General features: G+C 34.8%; 1 protein-coding gene across 4 annotated transcripts in view; it reads right to left on the bottom strand.

Moving 5' to 3' along the window:
- Positions 1-1235: 1235 nt before the first annotated feature.
- LOC131050126 (histone-lysine N-methyltransferase ASHH2) overlaps positions 1236-17306 on the bottom strand; it is a 123152-nt gene continuing 107081 nt past the window's right edge. Inside the window, exons 18-19 of one of the 4 annotated variants that reach the window (XR_009106851.2) lie at positions 16810-16986; positions 1236-1936 (exon numbers count right to left, since the gene is read on the bottom strand). The gene's annotated coding sequence lies outside the window, so the exon portion shown is untranslated. The remainder of the gene's footprint in view (positions 1937-16809; positions 16987-17306) is intronic. The other 3 variants (XR_009106852.2, XM_057984286.2, XM_057984285.2) reach the window with 3 other exon arrangements.

Here is a 17306-nt window from a genome sequence, read left to right as displayed (position 1 = left end):
GATGTATCATATTACACATCATAAATTGGTCAGTGGGTGTAACTCCCTTTTCCAACTCTTTCATGCATTTGACAGCTTTTTATATTTCCTATGCAAACTTTGAAGGTCATAACTTTCAATATGGTGGGCCAATTGAGCCCCTTTAAAAAAAAATTGAAGTACTCAAATAGATCTACAAAATGGGCACCCTCATAGGTAGTATGAACCAACCAAAAAATTATATTTTGGCTGAAAACTACACCTATAGCCAAAAAATTGAGTATTTCCATTTTATATCCAAAAATCACACCTTTTGTAATCTTTAAATTAGAAGCCTGGTTGAGACACCTTTCTCAACACCAAAGTAAACACAAAAAATTTAGAAAATGTGTAATAAAAACAGTGTCATAGAAATGTCTGAATTTCACCTTCAAAACACAAAAATGTCCTTTTCAGAATCAAAACACACATCCATGTCAAGGAAGGCAAAAAAAATTTAAAAAATTAAGGTAGTTTCATTTCAGTGCCTTACCTACATAAAAATATTTGTAATTCTGTTGCTCATTTATATCATTGAGCAAGGGCTATTGATAGTAAGGAATGATGCCTTAGGTATAAGTTTTCTTTCAAGTTATTGATGGTTAGTAGAAATCCTAAGTTTCGTTACAATTTCCCTAGGACAAACACTTGTTCCTAACCTTTCAACACCTGCAATAAGTATTTCCTATATGTTTTAGGAATTTTTCATGTATTGGTGGTAGTTTTACAACAATTAGCAAGACTTTTCATGTTTGTTTTTCATCCTTTAAACACTTAAAACTCAACGTGTTATAGTGCCCTTGGGTTTCAGAACACCAAGTTCATAGATTTGGCATAAGGTAGTATAAGGATTAAAAAAACAAACACAAATAAGTTTTGATCTCTTTCACTCTTCGTTCAAGACAACTTAAAAGATAGTTTATTTAGCTTGTTTGCAACGGGTACTCAAAATCTAGGGATTTTACTTGTAAATATTGTAAACTAGAGGCTGCTTTCTTAAGTTCTAGGGTTTAGTTTACTTTTTAGTTACAGGTGAGATTCCTCTTATAACTTGGAAAAAGGTTTGTCCTTACTATTTCACTCTCAGTTGTCCTGAAAGAGAAATTAAATTGTTAACATTCTTACACAGAGACAAATAAGAAAAAATAACATAGATAATTTGTATTATTTTTCAACTTGCATATAGCATGCACATATTTGTGACTATGATAATGATGAACATAAAGATAACAAGATTTGGAAACATGACATTTCTGAAACATCAAAACTGCAAACCCTTCCAATAGTGTAGTGGATTTGCTTCAATTGACAAAATACCTCACTGGGAAGCTACACAGCTCACAAGGCTATTAAAATATCAAGCATGCAAATGGAAATTTTACTCCCTCTCAGCATGATAGATTCTATGCTCGAAAGAGTTATCTGTACCATGGAGGTGCACTAAAGTACAATACAATGTATTCCATCTCTTAGACAATCTAATTTGAATGACACGATCTTACTCTGAAGATTTCTACAAGAAATGGTACATGCTCAATCTATCGCTTTATCTCTTAAGAAAGCCCATGTGGTGAGGCAATCTTTACAAAATATGGATCAATTACTCCCGGTCTAACAGGGGAAAAAAAATTAGAGATTGTGGACTAAGAACCAGTAGGAAAAATAATAATGAAACAATAGGCACAATCATGTACACTGAAAAAATGAAGCCCTTCAATTAAATCATCACGAAAATCTGATCTATATATGAAATATAATCACATATTCCATGATCAAATAAACTATTCCATGATAATGGGCTTGATACATCCGTGTGTACATAAAATTACAATGATGGAAGTACCCAGTTACAGTACCGAGTTTTACTTCAAAGAATGATTGCTGTAGTTTACCAAAGCAACCTAAGAGAAAACCTGCACTGGTCCACAAAGGAGGAACAGTATTAGAACACTCCAATGCTTGCCAAGATCGGAACAGTAATCATGACCAACAACAATAAGGTTGAAATTATATAGTAACATGTTTCAAGAAACTTTAAAGCCTAATTACTACATGCCAATACTGTAAATGTTTAATCAGTGAATGTATATGAACAAAAATGTTAATTCATTGAATGAAAACGTATTTTATTCTAATAAATGTAACTAAAAAACATGCCAATATATCGGGAAATGGTAATTACACATGGATACAATTTCAATGAAGCCATGTACTACCCTACATAACAGATTGGCGGGCGTGATTTTACTCAAATTGTTCAAAAAAGTAAATACACCTAGCAAAATGTAGGATCTCTTTAGATAGCTTCTCCGAGGGAAATTGCTAATGCCTGTAGTGAGCCAAACCAATGCATCACCTCCATATGCGAGATGACTTAGATTTGCTATATTTTTCCTATTTTCCAATACCACATGCAATTGAAATTTGATATTATTAACAGTGCAGGACAAACATTCATCGAAGAAAGTTATGGTGCTTGAAACTCATCACCAGCACCCCTCCATCTCCAATCTTATCAGATACACAATTTCCAGACTCTAGATAAGAGGGCACGGATAGTCTCTGACTCTCCCCTATTAAGGAGGGCATAACTTCCTCAATGGCCATAGATCAACCAACATTCATTCAGGCTATTTAAGTTTTTAACATGACACACCTGAGATCGTAACAATGGGTTACTCCAGTTTCTGAAATATCATGTACAGAAAACATTTTCCAAGCCCCATTTCATAGCAAACACAGAAAATGGTTGCTATCCAACGAATGAAGTCCCCCAAGGACTTCCTTCAACATGAAAGACATCAAAACCAATGCATGCTGCCTCAAAGAAAAGCCCCTGTTCTGTGGATTTATGGATGCCTTCTAAGGACCCCAAAGCATAATATGATAGATTCACATAAACTATCACCCATTGAGAACAACTGACATACTGATCAGAGGTCACGTCTGAAATCAATAACGATAAATTACTTAAGTATTTGAAATATCATGCACAGAAAACATTTCCCAAACCCTATTTTGTAACAAACAAAGAAAACGGTTCCTATCTAACAAATAAACAATCCCCCAAGGATTTCCTTCAACATAGAGGAAACCAAAAGCAGTGCATGCCACCTCAAAGAAAAGCCCCCTATTCTGTAGATTTATGGATGTCTTCCTAAGACTCAAAACCATCAAACAATAGATTCACATAACTATTATTGAGAACAATTGATATATTCATGATGTGGCCAAGAGATACTTCATGTAATCCTCTCCAAAATAGAAAAAGATTGCATATTTCAAGGAGGTCTTCATTCACACCAAAAACATGGTCTCTTCATGAAACACTGATCCCTAGCATTTAATCAAACAGAAGATTTCCCAAGTGTTGTCCCAGGCAGGGTCCACCTCCCTCTCCTACCAAGTGAATACAGGCAAGAATTCTCTTTCAAAAGAAATAAAAATGTAATAACAGAAACATTCCTTCCTTGGAGTCCACCAAAAATCTAGAAGTACTGAACTACACAAGAATTTGTGTGAAGTGGATCTCTCCAAACAACTATCAGATAGATTTACTCTATAAGTTTGGGGCATAGAATGGGAAAAGCCTAAAGACTATGAGATCATGCCCTTCAAATGTAAGCACCTGGCACAGATTTGCCCAAGGTAATAGAAATACACATTCAAAAGAAAAATGAAGGGAAAAACACAACATTCAAAAACAAACCAGAACAACAGTAGAAAAGGAGCAGCCAGCCCCAACAGAACCAAAACAGGCATTCAAAGTGAAGGAAATTCCCCAGGACACCAGCATATTTGGCAGAGCATATAGTATGAAAGGTGAGGGCCTGAACCGGCCAATTGAATCACTTAATACTGCAAATTCTTTTGCTGTCCTAAATGAAATAGAGAAAAATATAAGCAGACATACACCCACAAGAACAAAATATAGATGAGGGAGACAACACAAAAAGTAAACCCTTGTTCTCTAAGGAAATGATACAAGTCATCTCCATAGTTCATACTTCAAAACCTAAAGTTGAACACAAAAGGCAGCTTCAAAAATAGGGGAGGTGGCCTGAATTCCAAATAAATTTGCAAATTTGGAACAATAATTTCGTCTACTTTGAAAAAGAAAGAGAAGCCTTCTTTGGAAACAGCACATCTATAGAACCCAATCAGAGGACGACAACCCTATTATGAAAAGTAATGATACAGAGAATGATTACTAAGATATTCAATATTCAATATCAATAAAGAGGCGAAAGTCTCCTCAAATAAGAGTTACAAAAGATCTATCCAATAAGAATAAGATTGACAACTAGGAAACCCAGAAGATAACTAAAAAACAAAGAATATTCCTAAAGTATATCCTAACAACTTAATTAACCATTAATTGACCATTATAACTATTAATATTACAATATTTTGATACTCTCCCTCATAGTTGAAAAAATCGGACTCGGCTGGCCCAGGAATTTTAAAAACTCAGGACTCGGCAAAAACTAGGCGATAAATCAGCAAATTTATCAAACATTTGAGAATATATAATTTCTTAAAAAATTCTTAAAAAACACAAACATACACCGAATTTGTAGAACATATATTGATAATAGTAATTCTCTTTAGAACTAATCAAAACTACAATTTTAATAATAGTGGTCTTATAGTACCATTATTTTTTTCTCTAATATTGTAGTTTATATTATTTATAATTGATTATCATGGTAATAGAGAAAAATAAGTGTAAATATATGAGAATGTGATACACAATCTAATTTTTTAACTTTTCTTAAGTAAAAAAAGCTCACAATAAATATTAAAAATTATGGTTGTTGTAAAGTTTATTAGCAATTACTTTTTACATTAATAATAAAAATAATAAAATTAATATGATTACATAAAATAAAAATAATTAGAAATTATATGAACAGTTCCCATTATTTATATTATACTGATTTTATTTTATAGATCTGCACAAATGTAAGACAAATGAAACTAAACTTCATTAGTTTTATGATATTTTTTCCTAATTTGAGGGATCGACTAAAAAATCTAACAAGTTTTACATCTAAACACATTATAAAACCTAAAATGTTCGTGCTTGGTTTTCCTCTGCCTCCGTCCCGTGAGAAATGCTCCTACAAATGGTCGCAAACACATTATGAAACCTAAAATGCATTCAACTTTCCTTTTATGATTTCCCATGTTGACCTGAAAAAGGTGTCCAAGCCCAAAATCATGCGAGAATTTGCAAGTGTTACCTAAAAAACCCGCTGCAATTTTTTCATAAAATCGGTTGCAAGTTTCTCTACAAGTGACTTGCTTGGGATTTTCCCCTACGAGTACTCACAAAGTATCGCAACTATGCTCTCCCTTAATACTCAATCTATCAACTACACCAAGCTTATTCTATAAACTTGAAATGATCTGCTGGTCAAAAAGTGTAGAAGGCTAACTCCTACTCAGAATGTTCTACAACATGAGCCTCAAGTGAAGACCCTCCCTAGTTGGATTGTTGATCAGCCAAACTCTTTCTGTAGAACCTCTTCATGTGACCAAGTTTACAATCCCTCTTGCACTTGTAAGTTAGAAAATGAGAAACCCACTACCGTTGAAAACACTGAAATTTCTAGGAAAATTTTGCAAAATCTGAACAGCAAACAAAACCCACAATTTTTATAAAAAAATTAGCAAAAAATCTGGAAAATAATTTTGGAAAATTGCAGAAAACCCTAGCCCACCCATGTTTTAAAAAAAGTCAAAAAATTACATAGAAGATTATGATTTTCTGGAAAAAGTCATTCAAAACCCTACCCCTCCGAAAAAGGAACCACTATTTTATCCAAAAATCATTCAAAAAGCTGCAAGAAACTTCCAGAAAAATGCAGCTAAACCCTAACCATTACTGCACACCCATGATTTTGTCGAAAAACGTGCAAAAAGCGGGTTGAAATCCTGTCAAAATAGCTTCCAAGCTGTTTCAAGTCAAAAAACCTGATCACATCTTGTAAAAACATGCCAAAATTTAGTTACCCGTGGCCCTAACACCAGTCCCACTTGAAAAAAACAGGTCAAAAACCTCTGTAAACATGTTGCCCAAATACGAAAAAACCATCGTGACCAGAAATCTGACCAAAAAAACCCACAATTTTTAACAAAAATTGCCAAAAATACTGAAAAAAACCCTTGCACAATTTATTGAAAAAACCCACACAAATCAGCTAACAAAAAAAAAACCTGCAATTTTCAGGAAAAAGACTGTGTGATTTTAATCTAGAAAAACCCACGAATTTGTTCAAAAAATCTTTTGAAAAAAATTGCCCACGAATTAATAAAAAATTCACCAAAACTTCAGAACAAATACCCACAAATTTAATGAAAGAATTTGCTAAAACTTCAAGAAATAAAATTGAGATTTTTCTTTCCTTAGTAGATCCATATGACACCGTACAAATTTGCACGAGCCCTTTTAATTAATTCTCTGTCACTAATCCCGAGGCTCCTTCAAAACTCAAGCTTCCTTCTCGTGCTCTGATACCATATCATGGAAAGTGCTGACACAAAGAATGAATACCCAGATATTCGAAATTAACAAAGGAGGGAAAGTCTCCTTAAATAAGAATTACAAAAGATCTATCCGATAAGGATTGTAGACACTTAAAAATAATTATTTTAATTATTTTTAACTCCTCACATAATTAATTAATTAATTATGTTAATTAAAATTCTTCTCAATATTAATTAAATATAATTAATATTGTCACTATAGCATATGATTTATTTTTTAATAAATCAATCCCTTTCTTTATTCTTCTAAAAAATCAAATCCTCACAAATCTTCCTCTTAGCTAATTAATTTCAATTAATTAGTTAACCTACATGATTCCTACAAATCATCTTCTTAATTCATCATTAACCTAATAAATTCTTCTAGAAACTCCCTAAACTCACTTAACATTATTCTTCTAATTTTTTATTCCCTCCACTCATTCTCTCTCCTAGTCAAATTCTCCTACAAATATAAATCCCACCTACCATTTCCTCTAATTCCTCTCCTAATGAGTCGTTAATGGCTAATCATCATGATTAGCCACAAAGTCAGCTCTTTGTCCTTTCATCCAGCCACTAGCTTTAAATGCTCTTTGCCTAGATGAATGTAAGATTTTCGAAATCTCACATTCCTCTAGGCATTTCCCTCTCCCAAGGAATTTTTAATTCCTTTTTATTCTTTTAATCCCCATAATATCCGTTTTTGGAGAATTTTTAATTCCTCCAATGCATCTTGTAGAGTGTGGAGATACGAAATGCCTTTAAGGCATATTTCTTGGTCTCCACACCCTCTCTTGGACCTTGTGTGACCTCACAAGTAAATCTTAGCCCTTCATCTCGAATTCATCCTAGCCATCCGTTTTCCTCTCCTCTTCCTATAAAATAGGGTTCCATCCCTTCATTCAAAACATCTTGAAATCCAATAAGCTTATGCTACCCTTTTGAGCCCAGGAAATCATCTTGGCAACTTGATCATCTCATCCTTATCATTCATCCTTATCATTTGTGCACAATATTGGAGAGCCATCCACATCCAGCAATCAAAGGAGCACATCAAGTGGAGCATTATCAAGGGGCGCCTTCACTTCATCAAGCTCAATCCGAAGGAGAAGGTAAAATAGCAAGGTGAAATGGTCTTTTATGATATTTTAGCATTCTGCATGTTTATTTCGTTATGTTTTGATCAGTTTACCTTTCAAATCTGTTTTCCCCTCTTCAAGGATAAGATCGACAACTAAGAAATGCAAAAGAAAACTAAAAGGATAAAGAATAATCATAAAGTCTATCCTGACTACTTAATTGACCATTATAACTAAATATTACAATATTTTAATACACTCCCTTTAGAAACGAGCATTTAACTACAACTTATAACAACAAGCACTTCTGATCTACAGTAATCACAATGCATAAACATCTAGTCCTAAAGCAATATTACAAATAAAGCATACATCATTCTTCTTCAAGAAATGCACAAGCTTAATTTATAAGCTCAATAGGGAAGTGCAAATACCAGATTTACCACCCTTCCATCACAACTATAACTCAAAGGAATCCATACAACCACGACTAGAAACACCACCAAGCTCACTCATAGGGTTTGGAAGTCATTTTCTTCAATCAAGAAAGATGAGAGGAAGTAAAAGTAGCCAATGTTTACATCCAGCGCTGATCTAGCTATACAAACCAGGTTCAAGGAAATCACTCAATAAAAAGATTGGAGCTGCAGCAATTAAAATATAAAAACTATGCTAATGGGTTACTTCAAAACTCTAAAAACTATTGATGAAAAAACAAGAGGAATAGGCTTCAATCATCAAGGATCAAGAGCTTTGATAAGGCAGGATAGAAACATACCATGTCATAGATCTAGATTTGTCCAAGGCTCCGCAGGAATTTACACTTGGACAAATCAATGGAAAGGCAAAAGTACAAAGCAGAAAAGTAGAACGTGTAATTATCTCCAATATACGAATATGACATAACAGGATGCTTAAGGAAAAAACCAATGAAACCACATTATCAGATCACTGGCTGACTATTCTCGATGTTACTCCAGACAACATAAAATCTTTCAAAAAGCAGTCAGACTTGAATGGATCTATTTTACACATGATAAATTTGCAACACAAGTTCATAAATGGACTTAGATCTGATTCTGTGAAGACACGCAATGTACAAATTTATGGAAAAACTGAATAGTGTCAACACCAAAATGAAATATGGAAATGGAATTTTTTGGTAATCCCACAGCAGATGCAAATCAGTAGCAACTAAACTAGCTCAAATTCAATTGAGTGTTAGAGAAACAGACTTCAGCTAACTCTGACCACCCAAGAGCTTACAAGACATGGGTCTTTTAAAAGGACAAAGCCCCAGAACATAATGGCCTTCTGGCCGCCTTCTTCAGCAATTCTGGAAACTCAAAAAATCTAACCTTCCATGGGTTGTAGAGGATTCTGGCAAAAACAACAAAATGCTCAAACAGACAAATTGAAACAATGTGGTTCTAATACCAAACCAAGCTATGGCAGATTCCATCGATCAATATTGACCCATAAATCTTTGCAACATGCTTTACAAAGTCATCTGAGACGATAGGAAAAAGATTGATGGGACTGTTGTACACAATTGCTTCGTCCACTCAATCAAAATTCATCCTAGGAAGGCAAATCTTAGTTTACATGATACCAACACATGAGATCCTCCACTCACTTAGAAATCAAACTAGGCTGGAAGTGCTGATTAAAATGGACATGTCAAAGACTTTTTGATCACTGTAACTAAAATCTTTTAACACAAACTATGACAGTTTTTTGTTTCTACAAAATGTTGATTGTCTGGGTTCTGAGCCACATTAGGACATCCAGCCTCTCAATCACACTCAATGGCACACAAGGTAAACGTTTCAGTTTCTGCCCCATAAAAGGTGAAGACAAAAATTTAAAATTACCAATAAACCTTTGCAGGAGAAGCAGTAACAACAAAATCTCAAATGCAACAGAAAAAAAAATGGCACCCTCATAGTATAACAAATTTTAATCTAGGAAACAAGTGTTCCACAAGGAAGCATCCTTGAGGTCGATGTGATGATTCTAGCTATGTTAACATACCAGCCAAAACCCTTGGTGTACCTGGCTACCATTCATTTCAGAATCATAATTGGGTTCGATTCATCCTGGGCATGTTTTTTTTAATATGGAATTATTTAGAATCGTTCATGAGTATACTCAAGCAATTGCAGCTATGTCAAGGCAATTCAGGGGCGATTCCAGTGGTGGGTGACAATTTCAATGCACTTTGTTTGACTTTTCAAAATCAAAATCACACCCTAAACCCTAAACCAACAGTCATTTTCACTTGTGCTTTGTTTGACAAGAAACAAAGGAAAAAAAACAAGGTGCTGCATTTTGTTTGACAAGTAACAACACCATGAATAAGCAGCACCATGAATTTCCTTTAATTCTGCAGCCACTTTTGCAGTATGTATGCTCTAGTTCTACATTTCACAGGTGGTGTAGCTTTGGCTTTTGGGTGGCTCATTGCATAGGTTGAAAGAATCTTATACAACAATCCTTGGTCAGTTGTGAAGTCGGACTACTAGATTCTTGCTTTACTGAGAATTGTGGATGTAACTGTAGGCAGCCATTGTCTACCAAATTTGGGATTGTGGGTAGGAATAGGTTATCTCTTTTTGCGTCAAAAAGCCAAGATACTTTTACTGCCAGTGGTGGTAGAGCTGCTTGTGATTCTTCTAAACAACCTACATCCAATGTGAACAATGATGATGTTGGTTTTGATGAAGAGCTACATAACATTGATCACCAATTGTGTTATTAAATTATTTTAATATTGAACAATGAATATCTATCATGACAATCAAGTTTGACAAATCAATATAAAATTAGTAAATTGTATTTCAAATTTGTAATATTTATGGTAGTTTTGTTTAGCATATGCATGATATGTTGTACTTTGATGTTTTGAACTCAATTCATGTTTCTAAGCTGCAAATATGTATATATTTATGATTTTCTATGTTTTGTATAGACATACCCAACCTCTCAAAAAAAATTGCCGTACCAAGATGCCACTCATGTACCTTATTCTGATTTGGAATCTTAATTTCCAAGAGTTGAGGATGAAATAGCATCCCACCATTCCCACAAGTACCATCTCCAAAGGGGGCCATCCTCAAGACAGCCTTGTAGGGGAATGCTCGTCTTAGAGACACCATGTAGTCTTTCAGAAAGTTGGGGGATATGCAAATTCCATCTACTATCCGAGGGAGGGCACCTTTAAAAAAAACTCCTATTTTCTTAAAATATAGAAACCCTAAACCTACTCTAAAAGGGGGTCCACCTAGCCCATACCCTAAAAAACTATGAAAACGCATGCCCACCCTCATTAATCACCAACAACACGTTGTGAGAGGAAGAGGAAGAGGATGGGAGAGGAAGGTAAAAAAATTGAATCCACCATTAAGGTCCCCTTAGGGCTTCAAAGGCTTTAGTTTGGGCCCTCAAAACCCTGCTCTGGTTTTGAAAAGCAAAAAAAAAAAGTTTTGGTTTACACCAGAATAAATCCAAGAAATGTTGGAGTTTAGGACTCTTTTTCAAATGATGCATGGCAACAAGTTGTCTTTGAAAATATAAATTGCAAGGGAAGTGCCAAAATTTGCTCAAATTATTAACATGGTTCACATTGAGACATTAGATTAGACAATCCAAAAGATGATCATACAGAGCCTTATAGTGGAGTCTTGGTCAATGGTACAATTTTCTCTTGAGTTAGGGGTGAAGACATATTAAGGTTCACCATCTTGATACAAAATTGATGGAAATATTGTCATTGATGTCAAAGATGCAAGAAGACAAATTAGTCAAGTCAAAGGTGATGATTTATATGAATTGGATAGCTGTGATTTATATGAAGAAGACATCCACATGAAACCATTGAAGGATCAGAATTAAAGGCATCTCCATGATCAGATTAATGATCAGAATTAAAGATGAACTTAATATACAAGATGTGGGTATGCAGTGATCATATGCAGCAATGACATATAATAGAGACATTATGGACTAATAATGTCTTACCTCTCTTAGTGAAGAAATATACTGAAGTATAAGGGGTAATAAGTGAAAGGTGTATGTGAATGTAAGCAGCATACAAAGGCGTATTATATATCAGCAGACGCGTGTAAGGTAAATATAATGAGTATAAGAATGGAAATTAGTAACCATGTATATGTTCCCTGAAGATAATCAGTCACTATACCAGATTAAAAGAAAGTTTTATATATGAGAAATTTATTAGAAGGAAGAGTATGAAGAATTGCTGCAGATTTAAGAAGACACAGTAATCAGCTTTAACAGATTTCTGGGTATATAGCAGCAAATATTAAGTAAACTAATCATTAATTACTTTGTATATATCATATAGTGAAGACTCAACATGTAGAATATATATTATATTGAAGACCCAGAATACTTACAGTCAATAAACATAATTAGTATTCAGTGCAACAAACTCTACAACATACTATATAGTTCACTGTTCATACAGTAAAGAAGTTAGCAGTATATAACTCAGTATACTGTGTATACCGTACAAATAAATGCAGTAATAACACTAAACACATATGCAGAAATAAACTCAGTGATACAGTTAATAATATAATATTATAAAAATACTTGATAAGATATTACTACTGTTCATATTTTCTCTTCACAATATTTGCAGTGGATGCAAAAGCTACCATATCTGAAGCGGTGGATATAAAAGCTACCATATCTGCCGCCTTCTGATTTTATATCTTCATTTAGCTGGATACAAAAGCTACCAAAAGTGGTGGATATATTGTACATTTATCTCTTCATAATCATGGGGGAACTCACTAGTTTAATAGAAAAACAAAAGCAGGCTGGGGAGAAACTAAATTAATTCCAGCAACATGAAACCTCCACCAATACAAGGCAATTGATCAATAAAAATAAGTCCTGAAATGATAATTGATTGTTCTATTAACAAAGGAGAGTAATACTCCTTACATAAGCAATTACAAAATATCTGTCCATAATGGAAATGATCAAGAACTAAAGACAAAATAGAAAAATTTTAGATACTGACTTATAGAATTGAAAGTTACTAAAAAGTAAAAACTAACTAAACCACTTAAATGATCATTATAAGCTAAATATTATAATATTACTTTAATACCCTCCCTTAATGGTCATTCTACTAACTACAATGCAGAAGACTTGTCATAATCTGTTGGCCTTTTAGCCATGAATGCATGGAAGGCTGACTCCTCCTCTGAATACTCTGTGACATGAGCCTATTGTTGAGACCCTCCCTAGTTGGATTTTTAATTGGCCAACAACTTTCTACAAAACTTCATATGACCAAGTTTACCACAATATTGACACCCTCCCGCTATTCAGAGACACGGAAAATGAGATAAAAAATAGCTTCTAAAATACCTTTGATCTTTGTTGATAAAAAATCAGAAATAAAAAATGAAACCCATGTATTGTTTTAAAACAACCGTGCAAAAATTTTGAATACCACGATATTTTGGAAAATCGCTCTAAACCTTCATAGTTCTAAAATCCATGATTTTGCCAAAAATCATCAAAAAAACCAGGGCAAAAGCCCTCCACTACTTTGGAGAAAAACAACACCCATGATTTTGTTAAAAAACATGCAAAAACTCAGTACTTTTTACAAAAATGTTGTTCATCCTAGAAACCTAGGCATGATCCCAAAACATTGCAAAATAATGATACCCACGATTTTGATGAAAAAATTGCGCAAAAACAATAAGCAAACCCAGGTCTGATTAAAAATTAAAAAATTTGCAAAAAAAACTGCCACGATTTTGTCCAAAAGTCGTCAAAAAGTTGCTGCAAAACAGCACCACAATTTTGTGGAAAAATTGTCAAACCCTAGATGTGAGAATTGCAAAAACCCTAGGCCAAAAATACAACAATCAATCCCTAGGCTCCCTACAAACCCTAGCCATCCACAATTTTGTGGAAAAAATCGATCAAAAACTTTGCTGGTAAAAACCCACGATTTTTGTTTTAAAAGAACTAATCAAAAAAATTCTGGAAATTTGCTCAAAATTTCAAGGTAAATGGACCGCAAACTTTTTTTATTAAAAAAATCGCCAAAAAAAAACATATGCTCTGATACCGTGAAATGATAATTGATTGTTCTATTAACAATGGAGAGGAATACTTCTTATATAAGAAATCACGGAAGAACTTTCCATAACGAAAACGAGCAAGAACTAAAGACAGAATAGAAAGATTCTAAATACTAACTAACTTACATAATAGAAAGTTCCTAAAAACTAACTAAATGACTTAAATGGCCATTATAAGCTAAATATTACAATATTACTTTAATAAGTCCAACTTCATCCTGATTAATATTACAAATTGAATAACAAAAGATTGAGAATGTCTTTGGATTTCAATTAGGAATCTTCTCAATAAAACACCTAGGGTTCCCACTACACTAGCTTTAAAACAGACCTATATGGGATGAAATGCTCTCCAAATAAGGACACAATTCACCAAGTGGGCTTGTAGATGACTAACAAGAAGCTGGAATGATGCAGGTAATAAATGATTTGTCCTCCTCTTATCTTGCTTTCAGCAAGCTAGCTTAAGAAATTGAAGGAATTTTCTGCAGACTTGTAAGGAGAGGAGTGTATAATCAATTCAAATATGCTCCAGGGGCATGGAAAGAAATTACTGAATCAAGATGTAAAGACCTGTACCATATTCATATGAGACCAAACAAACCCAAAAATAGTCCAGCAACAAATATTTTTTTATTTTTTCTAAATTTAATTCAAAAAGACAAAAAGCATTGAACTACAATAGACTGATGCAACTTAATGGTTGCACCCATGTGCAAATCTGACACCTAAATAATCTTGGACACACTTCAGCAAATCCAAACATCTAAATGATTCTGGGCACTGCAGCCTGCAAATCTGAACATCTTGATGATTAATGTCATCTGTATGATCCTGCTGTCACTCTACGTCATAAACTCCTCCTAAGGACCTAAAGGATTTCCGTCCCCAAGAAACCAAGACCATGAACTACGTACTGAGGGTTTCTATCCCCAATAAATCAGGTTGATATGCTTGAAGGTTTCTGTCTCCAAACCCCACCAGCTTCTGTGACAGCATCACAAGCCTGAGATAAAGTTTAACTTCTGTTTTTAATTTTCTGAAGTACTTTTTCTTCCCAACACTTTTTATACTTGATGCTCCTTGTGTCCCTTAATCATAGGAAAAATAACTGAAGAATCTAACCTTAAATCAATGGCAAACTCAAGCTGTAAACTCAAAATGATATGAGCAATGGACCCAATATAAACTAGAAGCTCCCTCTCTCACTGGTTACAAAACACCTCAAAAAAGGGGGAGAAAGAACAAGAAAAAAAAAAGCATCTGGAATGCAGGGAATGGCAAGTATGTTGATTCATTGAATGACAATTGGAACACTGGACGACCATTCAAAACTATATTACCTCCACAAACATAAATGGCTCTATAGACTCAAGGATACAAGAAATTGGCAAACTTTGTGGATAATCCATAAGTGTCATATTTCAGTGGAAAATAGAATTTCTCAACTCCTTAATATCCAAACTGTACTGCTTTGTTGCAAACCTACACCAAGAGATAAGTACAAAAATTGATAGATCTCGGATCAATTGGCAACCTCCACACCAACAATTTATGAAGCGTAATTTTGATGGATCTTCAAGAGGCAACCCAGGAGCATCAGGAGCGGGTGTGTGTTCGGGATCATTTGGGCATTTTGAAAGCATTTAAATCTATAGCTCTATCTCCAGGAACAAATAATATGGCAAAAGCTCAAGCTCTCTTATGTGGTTTATTACTGGTCAAGAAAATGGGTTTCTCAAAGGTTCATGTTGAAGGGGATTCTTTAGTTATTATAAATGCCTGTAAAAATAGAAAAGCATTTAATTGGCAAGTAAGATATGTGCTAACGCAAGTCTGGGACCTTCTAGATTCTTTTGATGAATTTCATTTATCCCACACATACAGAGAAGGAAATAAGTTAGCGGATACCTTAGCAAACATGGGTTGTGACCAAATAATTGTCGACTCGCTGGAAGGAGGTGCTGACGTGGAAAGGTTCCCAGTATTATGTGAAATAGCAAGAAAGGAAACCAATCTGATATAGAGGGGAAGTAATCATTAAAGCCAATCGATGGCAGTACATTACATGGATTATAATGTAATTAGAGTTACTTCAGGCGAGGCTGATGCAGATCTATATCATTTGTTGTATCCTACGGCTGCATGTGTAAATGACTATATTGCTTCAAACGGCGACCAAAATTTGGGAGCATTTCATATGACATCTTTTGTCACTCATGCGAAGCCAGGGTTTTGGGCTCATTGAGCATGGGAAATATGAATAACGTACAAGTTTTGCATTAATTTCAATTTTCTTGCAGCTAATCACTGCTTCATGTTTCAAAAAACAGGTGGATGGCATGCCAAGGGCGTACTTATTACTGATTCCTCTATTTTAAATGACTGCTGACCTTTATTCGTCTCATTCAGGCTAAGAGTTCTTCAGCGCTTGCAGCTTCTTCTCTCCAAATGCAGCAGAGCCAATCTACTTCAGAAGAAGGGGAAATTCAGGGTGCTCGTCCGTGCTTAGGCTGTCGAGTGGCGCACATGGAGTACATGCCGTGCAATTACAGGGTTGGTATCTCAGTTGCAGAATGGAAGCGGCCATTTTCAGAGCACATTTCAGATGAACAACTAGCACAAGTCTTCAACACCCATTGCTTTCAGTACAGGAAGAGCATAGAAAGGATAATTGGTGAGGAAATCCTTTTTCCACAGGCAAGACGCGTTATCTTCCCTTCTCAGTTGGTATCCATATTTCTTTCTAATGCCCTAGATTTGCTGCAATCCTTGTCTTCGCTGAATTGATTGCAAGCAAAGTAGTCAAGGATGTATTTCTCCCTGATAACAAGTTAATTCTTGCGGTTCAAAGCTATGATCTCTGGAAAGGCCAAGCATACATTGGGGGCATATTTCCTCGTCATTTTCTTCTTAATGGTTGTGTATATGTTTCAGTATATGACAATATCAAACATTCTCTGGAAATGCCATCCTATAAATGCATAGCAGAGTACTGGGCCAAGATTTGGCAGAAAAAATTCAAAAGAAGGTAAATGCCTTACTAGTTTTGCTGGGGCATGAGCATGTAGATACTAGGGCACCTCCCCAGCAAACCCCTGTTAATCAAGATGCTTATGGCCAGGGCAATGCACAACCTTCCTTCCCAGACCTCAACGCTCTGCCAAGAATGCGTGCTACAGATGAAGCTGATGATGCAGCGAGTACTTCTTGCCTGCCGCCTGCACAAGAAATTGGTGCGCCTCAAGAACAGCATGGAGAGAATGAGGTCGAATTGCAGGCAATGGAGGAGAAGAGCATAGATAGTCAATTCACAATTTTGCTGATACTTTGGTAAAGGATGAAAAATTATCTTTTTAAGACTATATTCGACTTCAGCTATTAGGAGTTGGCCATTTTGTTATGTAATTATTCAAGAATATTGTTTGGGATAATTTATGGCCATCCTAAAACAAGCAAATTTTGGCACTGTATAAAGGAAATGTAAAAATTAGTAGTTAGGTTAGAAATAGCAATTATAGGCAGTTTGAATAGGGTTTGG

The sequence above is a fragment of the Cryptomeria japonica genome, chromosome 6 (assembly GCF_030272615.1).
Source record: "Cryptomeria japonica chromosome 6, Sugi_1.0, whole genome shotgun sequence".
Classification (NCBI taxonomy): domain Eukaryota; kingdom Viridiplantae; phylum Streptophyta; class Pinopsida; order Cupressales; family Cupressaceae; genus Cryptomeria; species Cryptomeria japonica.
Note: the sequence above shows the minus strand (reverse complement) of the source record. Positions and strands in the feature narration are given on the sequence as shown.